General features: G+C 43.6%; 1 non-coding gene and 1 pseudogene across 1 annotated transcript; both read left to right on the forward strand.

The window, feature by feature from the left end:
- Nucleotides 1-1,663: 1,663 nt before the first annotated feature.
- Nucleotides 1,664-5,644, forward strand: LOC125542476 (annotated as a pseudogene).
- Nucleotides 5,645-5,935: 291 nt separating this feature from the next.
- Nucleotides 5,936-6,017, forward strand: TRNAS-AGA. Its single transcript has one exon. It is a non-coding gene; the product is annotated as a tRNA-Ser (tRNA).
- The last annotated feature ends 2,754 nt before the right edge of the window (nucleotides 6,018-8,771 follow it).

Below are 8,771 nucleotides of genomic sequence, written 5' to 3' on the forward strand. Positions count from 1 at the left end.
GCCGGGGCGACGACCCCACGGCTGGGTGGCGGCGCGCCCGTTGGTCCGACCGGTTCCGGCTCGTCCCGGATCTGGTGACTACCGGACGATGCGGGAGGTGGCGGCGGCCCGGCTGGCGCTGGTGGTTCGCTGGTCTGCCGGAGATCTAGGAGTATCATCGTCTCCGACTCGATCTGCTCCGGTTCCTGCTAGCTCTGGTATGGGGAGACTGTCGTCATCTCCCGATGTTGGCTGCATGGATCTGGCGGCGGCGGCTGGATCCTTTTGATCTAGTCTCCGACAGAGAAGGCGGCGGTCCGTGCACAAGAAGCTGGATGGAGTTCTTCAAACAGATCTGGGTGAAAACCTGCTCTTGGCTAGATGCCAAAGCTGGCGGTGGCGGCGCTCTACGACGTCGTTCCCTTCTTGAAGGCATCGCGGTGGAGAAGTTACTACTATATGCTACCTTCGGGTGTACGCGGGCTCGCGGGACCAGTGGACGACGTCTTTTGGTGGAGTGGTGCTTCATCATACACATGGATGGTGACAGATCTAGCTGGCATGGCGCCCCGGAGATTAGGAGTCTGATGTGCGATGATGGACTCGCGCAGGAGGGTGACATTGTCTGGCGTCGTGGTGGCGTCGACGGCCGCTAGACCGGGCAAGGTGGATGCAGCAGTACAACACTGAAGATGGATTGATGACAGGTGGCTGCGGCGGCCTCATACCCGGCACGCGTCCTGATTGAGGAGTGCACCGGACTCGTAGGTGCCCCATACCCGGCAGGCGTCTTGGTTGGGACCTCAGGTCTTAGATGTTTAGGTTTGGCTGCGATGTCTATTTGGTATTAGGCTCAGGCTATCATCGCCTCTTCATCAATTGGATAGGAGTAACGACAGTTGTTGCTTAGACGGTGACTTTAGTTTTACTGTTGTATGATTTTATAAGGTCTTGTGAGAATAACTAATAAAGTGGCAGTATGCATCGCTCAGATGCAGAGGCCGGGGGTCCTCCTTCCTTATAAAAAACCCAAGTGTATTGTCAAAGTCACTCATTTGTGGTATTCGATTGTGCGAAATAGTAGGAATAAACAGAACTATGATTCGCAATTCATGACCATTAACCCAAGCATACTAACGACGCAAAACATAGCAATGCGCTGCAAATCACCAGGCACCAGCAGCACAACAAGCGAAACACACCACAAAATTCCCAAATAACACGCAGCTGAAATCACAAGCACGCAGATGGAGATGGAACGGAAAGATAGGATGGGAGGACGCAACTGCCTGGGAAGTGGGAGATGACGACGCCAGTGGCAACTAGCGCATCATGCACCGCGCGATGATGGCGAGCGGGCCGCGGACGCCGGCGGTGCGGACCGCGGTGGAGACACGCTGGGCGACGCGGCAAACGTTGATGTTCCGGGAGACGTGGCAGTTTCTGAAGTCCCACCACACCGACACCTTCACCGCCTTGCCCTCCTCCTCGTACCACCGCCGCCTGTCGTCGCCGTAGTGCGGGCTTCCCGCCGCCTCCAATGCCGAGAAGAGGCGGCGGCGGTGGCCGTGTCCCTAGTAGCGGCAGCATGAATCGGTGCCGACACTCCCGCTCGGCCAGGGTGGGCTTTCGGTTCGTGGCAGGGTTTTGTTTGCTTAAACTCTTTTTAACAGAGGTCGAAAACCGCCCACCGTCCGATGCACTCCGAACGGCTTCGATCTGGCGGAATGGTCACACCGCCCAAACGCACTTCTCAGGTGGCCCGGATCTACAAGCCCTCGAACCCCCCAGCCGCTCCGGCGACGGTCCGGCGGTCGCCTTCCTCCTCCCGCTTCGACTAAGGTTAGCCCCCCTCCTCTCCCACCTCCTTCTGCTTCTCCGTCTTCATGCCTTCATCGTGCCCCACACTCGTGAGCTCGTTGCTCCAGATCCACGAACACGGGCAACGGTTCCTCCTCTTCTTTCAGCCAATCGTCACGTCACAGGCGAGCAGAACCTCCTCCTTCTCCTCCTACCCCCTAGATCTTTCTGGCAAACCTTCTACTTTATTTTGGTTGGCAATGAACATTTGATAATTGCCCTTATCTGACACGCCACTTTAAAATCATTACTTATAATTTAACACCTTTTCATGTTCAGAATTTGTTTCCATACGCCAGTGATTTAGCTAGAGATTAAGCATGATGTATCAATATGGACAACATGAGTTTGATTTAAAGGTCACTAGCCTGCGTTGTTTAGACTCTCTTTTCCATTAGTGAATGAATCGGCTTATGTTATTTCAGGTTTCAGTGTTTCGGAACACAATGGATGGGCAGAGCAGAAAGCACAGGATTTTGATGGTGTCTGACTTTTTCTTCCCAAACTTTGGCGGTGTGGAAAGCCACATCTATTATCTATCGCAGTGCCTCCTTAAGCTTCGCCATAAGGTCTTTACCTAATGAACTGCTTGTTTGTTATCCTGCTCTGCTCATTTATACTATTTCTGAGTAAACTTTTGAGAAAATGCCATTTGTTATTCTATAGGTTGTTGTCATGACACATGCATATGGGAAACGTTCTGGAGTACGATATGTTACTGACGGCTTGAAGGTTTATTATGTGCCATGGAGGCCATTCCTGATGCAGAATACACTGCCTACATTATTCATGACATTTCCAATTATAAGGACCATTCTTATTCGTGAGAAGATATCAGTTGTGCATGGGCATCAGGCCTTTTCAACAATGTGTCATGAAGCATTGATGCATGCTAGGACGATGGGGTACAAAGTTGTCTTCACGGACCACTCGCTTTATGGTTTTGCTGATGTTGGAAGCATTCACATGAATAAGGTGCTGCAGTTTACTCTTGCAGATATTGATCAGGCCATATGTGTATCTCACACAAGCAAAGAGAACACTGTCTTGAGGTAAGGGATATCTCCAGAGAAGGTTTTCATGGTTCCTAATGCAGTGGATACTACAATGTTTACTCCCTCCTCGAACCGCTTAAGCTGTGATGTAATCATTATTGTTGTGATAAGTAGATTAGTATATCGAAAAGGTGCCGACCTTCTTGTTGAAGTCATTCCAGAAGTATGCCATTTATTTCCAAAGGTGGGTTATAGCTAAAACCTACAGCACTCTTTGCATGAGCCACTCATGAAATAAGAAAAGGTGAACTACATGTATTTACTATAAGGCCGAAAAAGTTCGTAACTCGGCATATAGACATACTGTTTTGATCACTGTCGTCCTTTCTGGTCTGATATATATAATAAATTGCCTGACAGTTCAGCTTCATAGAATGTTTTGGTTCATACGTTACCATCTTGCACCTTTACTTTCTTATTCTATGTTGTTTTGGAGTTATAGTGGATTATGTTCCCTCAGTTAATAAATCTTGGATTTCTCAGGTTCGTTTTATTGTTGGAGGCGATGGTCCAAAACGTGTGCGACTTGAAGAGATGAGGGAGAAGTTCTCCCTTCAGAATAGAGTTGAGATGTTAGGGGCTGTACCTCGTGCTCAAGTATGATCTGTTCTGATATCTGGTCATATATTTCTTAACAGGTACCTTTCTGAGTATTCATTCTTTTGTGTTCAAAATATCTAGATTGTTGGTTATATATGTGCCTTTTTCTGTTCTTACTGGATTTCTACTTTGCCATCGATTATCGTATACTCTTATCTGTTGAAATAGTCCTGTCAGGTTCCAATTTTCAGTTTTTGTTGCGACGGATGAAGTTGCTTTTACCAAACTTGTCCATTGAATTCTGAAAACCCATGGCGTCTGTGGCAATGATCACTACCATTAACAGAGTAGCTAAAATTGCTGTATTTGAATGTTTGAATGCTTAGCGCTCTCCTAGAACAGATATTTTGAGCCACTTTGGATACATTGGATCTTTTCTGCACTTGGTCATATTCGTGCCAGATTATTGAATAATTGTTCCTGTGAACCTCTGGTTCTTCAAACATGTATGTAGAATATCATGTGATAAAACATACTGATGTTGCGGGAATATTTCTTATGGAATTATAAGTATGTATTTCATGGATCTAATGCAAACAGAAAGAAAATAGCTTTTCTTTTTCACTTACATAATCCTAATATTGTTTGAAAATTAGAAGGTGGATAAGTTAACATTGTTTATGAAAGTTGTGCATAGTGCAATTAACCATGGTAATACTGAGACGTGAGGCTTAGCCTTTGCTCTTGTAGTTCGCTTACAGAAGCATTTTGCATAGCCATTCTGGAAGCAGCAAGCTGCGGGCTGTTGACAGTAAGCACTAGAGTCGGAGGGGTTCCAGAGGTATGCTATTTATAATTTTGAAGTTTTTCTTTTGTAGAGAAAAATAAATTCCAGCTAGTTGGACAATTTGCAGTTTCCTACAAATGACTCTTTTTCAGGTTCTACCAGATGACATGATAGTGCTTGCAGAACCAGATCCAGAAGATATGGTACGAGCTGTCAGGCAAGCCATCGACATACTTCCTGGTATAGATCCCCAAATTATGCATCGTCCGGTGAGTTTTAACTCTATGCACCTGGTCGACCTTACTGCGCATTGGACCACTCTCAGAAAAGGGCGTTCTGCACCAGTTTTTCCTTTAGTAGAAAATTGATATGCAAAGTCCTTTTGTGCTTATTCAAATCTAATGTGCATCGTAGATGAAAAAACTCTATAGTTGGGATGATGTGGCCAAAAGAACAGAGATTGTCTACGATCGTGCAATGCAGTCATCAAACACTAATTTGCTAGATCGTCTTCCCCGGTGAGTAAAAGGTAGAGCAGGGACTGTAAATTCATCTTCTGTCATTTCAGATTATTTGTAACTGAAGACCAGATTTTATTTTTGGATCGTCAGCTGTCCTTACATATATTGTCTGTCAAAGTGTTAATTCTATACTTTTTATGTTCCATATAGTGGTTAGCTGTACTGGTCAAACTGTGGGCAATACCACCACATTTTCCCAACGACGGCAAACACAAAAGGAAGTCGCTGATGTTCTGTACCCTTAATGGTGTAGATACCTCACATGTGGAGTTTGGGCAGGCAAACTGTTTTGCCTCGTTATGATCATAAATTACCTTGTGTGGTGCCTTCTAGAATTCCTCTGGGTAATTTTTTTTACCCATGCTTTTCTCATTTTCTGGAGATTGACGAAATTGTAATAGTGTTTCTCTCCCTCTCAGCCCGCTGAAGGTATTGAAGAGGTCTCAGATATAGGGCCACTGCACATTCAATTGGATTCAGCAGATGACCAGTGTGAGATGCAAGTAAATTGAACTATTCTTCCAACCATTGTGGCATGGATCGTATAGGAGGTCATGGTATCTATTTTAGGCTGGCTCCCACTCCGGAATTTCTTTCGGTGTTTCCTTGACCTGCAATGACTGTTTTGAGAACATGTCTTTATGAATGAGATTGCTGATACGGGAATTTACAGTCCTGTTGCATAAAGCTAATGGTGTGGGTAGTAATGCCATTCTCAACTTCTTGTGTGATGTAACTGTATGCTCCATCAGTATGTCGGTTGAACTGTCTCTTGTGCCAATCCTGGGACGCCAGCTGCTTGTTCGTGCTAGTTTTGACTACAAGAGATTACGGTTTTTGATATTGATTTGGATGATAAACTTTGGAGACAGTTGGCATAAAATTTTGAAGCTCGTTTTGTCATGAATTTGCTCTTTTTGGAAACATATGGAGATAACTTGGTTGGTCCATCCAAATTCAGTATGTGTTTGGCTATTACTACATACGAACATGAATAAGACCAGGAAAGAAAGAGAGTGAGAATAAAAGGGTTAGAGGTCGGTGTACTCGTACTTTCATCCGTAGCGGCGGTCGAAGACGAGGCGGCTTCTGCTGCCGCCATGTCTTTCCATGGTAAAAGTTGCAGCGGTGGATTGGCCCCATGCTGTATGTTATTAATATTATTAATGAACCAACAGAGAATACTCACAGAAGTGGTCGTGCCGGAGTGGTTATCGGGCATGACTAGAAATCATGTGGGCTTTGCCCGCGCAGGTTCGAATCCTGCCGACCACGTAATTTTTGCGTCAAATGTGCTCTATGCAATCATGTGGGCTTAATTTATGATTATATTTTCTGCAACAAAATATTTTTAATTAAAAGTATTATTCCACGAATTTTGTTCCATAACTCATATTTGTTACGGGTGACGAGATTGGCAGTTACCACGCAATTTTTGCGTCAAATGTGCTCTATGCAATCATGTGGGCTTAATTTATGATTATATTTTCTGCAACAAAATATTTTTAATTAAAAGTATTATTCCACGAATTTTGTTCCATAACTCATATTTGTTACGGGTGACGAGATTGGCAGTTTTTTGTCAATTTTGCGTCAAATGTGCTCTATGCAATCATGTGGGCTTAATTTATGATTATATTTTCTGCAACAAAATATTTTTAATTAAAAGTATTATTCCACGAATTTTGTTCCATAACTCATATTTGTTACGGGTGACGAGATTGGCAGTTTTTTGTCAAATATTTTTCTGTATGCGTTTTTTGCTTAATTTATGTTTACATTTTATTCCACAATTTTTTTTTCTATAACTCATTTTTCTTTCACCTATTTCAATAGGACCCCGGTGAATTTCAAACGTTCGGAATTTAAGCATGACAACCTAAACATTTTTTATGGCAATTTTAGTTCGGATTTTCATGTTTGCCAACTAAACTTGTCACCTTGCGTCGACTAAAGTTGCCATAAAAAACGTTCGGGTTGCCATGCTTAAAAGCCAAACTTTTGGGATTCGTCATTTCCGTTTCAATATTTTACTTAGTGTGTGTGTTGACTTATTGTTGTACAAGTGACAGATTGACAATTCAGTCACTTTGACTTAGCGTCAGGAGTGCTTGCTTCTTCACCTTTGTGGGAGAGTCTCGGGAGAGTGGTCGTGGCTTCTTTTCTTTGGCAATGATGGAAGAAGAGTTAATTCAATGGAATGGGTTACGCGGTGATTTGTCTCCGTGAGATTGGCATGTTTCTAACCACAAAGAGTGGTAGTAATTTTTTTTTCTATAACTCATTTTTCGTTCACCTATTTCAATAGGACCCTGGTAAATTCCGAACGTTCAGATTTTAAGCATGGCAACCCGAACATATTTTTATGGCAATTTTAGTTCAGATTTTCATGTTTGCCAACTAAACTTGCCACCTCGCGTCAACTAAACTTGCTATAAAAAACATTCGGGTTACCATGATTAAAAGCCTAACGTTTGGGATTCATCATTTCCATTTTAATATTTTACTTAGTGTGGGTGTTGACTTATTGTTGTACGGGTGACGAGATTGACAATTCAGTCACTTTGAAGAAATTCAACATGCCAGGTTGATGAAACACGTATTTATTCTCCAAGGCCGAGCCTTGTGCAAATAGAGCTGCTTTGGCCGGAGCCTTCCGCGTAGCTTCCTCCGGTACGGCGAGTCCGGAACTGGCCATGGATGACGCATCGCAGTGACAGTGGCAGTTTTGCTATTCCGGGCGTCTCATCATACCCTTTGGGAAAAAAGTACAGATAAGCCTAAGGAGTATCCAATTTGGATCACATAACCCTTCATGTTTAAAACTGAGTTCTTAATGCCATCCCCAAAACTATTCTAAACCAGACAAATCACCCTCTAGACCTCACTTAAGGCCTCGTTTGATGGAATAGAATTGGGGAGGTTTTGGGAGGTGGGGATTTTAAGGAGTATGTGAATCCACTTTTTTTCCATCCAATATTTTGAAAAGATTAAAAAATAAATAAACGGGTCGTGCCGTGCCGACCCGCGTGCCCAGCCTCCAAGCCCAAGCACGGTCCAAGGCGTGCCGCGGGCTGTGCCAGGATGCTCACGTGCTAGCCTGGTTGGCCTGGCCCGTTTGACCAGCTATACACCCAATCCCCCCAAATCCCTTTGAAAGGCCCCAAACCCCTCCATATACAATCCACTTCGTATAAAGTTGTTTGGTAGGTGGGGTTTGCACATATATCCTCTATAACACTAAGCTCTCTAATTTAAAAGGCCTTGCAATTAATTAAGGTATTCAATTTAAAATTAATCATTTAATTTTGACCTTTAATCCTTGACTTGACTTGGTCAATCCTTGGTTATGGCCTAATGAAATCTCTAACTTCATTAAGCTCCCGGATTTTCAAGCCCCTCATTCAACTGAGGTCTTCAATTTGGATTGGATACACAATTGATTGTGTCGTTGGCCTGTGCTTTATGGTGGGATCTCTAGATGAATGGATCCCTTGGTAAGTGCTTAGGTGATGTGGGCCTTCATTGACAAAAAGAAAATATCGACTATGACACGTTTAGCATCAACACAACACATGCGGCCAACAACATAGGTAATTTTCTAATGTGTTTGTATTAATTACACGGTCAAAAAGACCTACACAAATACCACAATAAAAAAAATGAAAATTATACTATGGATTGCCCATAGCAAACACTCTCCCACCAATCACTTCCCAGATTTTCACCGTTGGGCCACTCTTTTCCTAATTTTTAACCATAAATTGACACATTCATTTGTAACCATGATTCCGTAAAGTCTGTCCATAGATATCTCTGGTAAAAAAACATACTCCATTGTTTCCCCCACACACCAAACCAACTAGCACGTAAATAATTTTCACAACTTATAAAAATTATCACATAAAACAAAACATGTACAACCCTAAGGACATAAGCGGCGCAGCAAAGCGCACACTGCCTTTCTTGTAAGATATGACGCGCGACACCCAGCCAGGAGGGGGCTTCCCTACAACTAAGAGCAGGGGA

Source organism: Triticum urartu, chromosome 3 (assembly GCF_003073215.2).
Source record: "Triticum urartu cultivar G1812 chromosome 3, Tu2.1, whole genome shotgun sequence".
Lineage (NCBI taxonomy): Eukaryota > Viridiplantae > Streptophyta > Magnoliopsida > Poales > Poaceae > Triticum > Triticum urartu.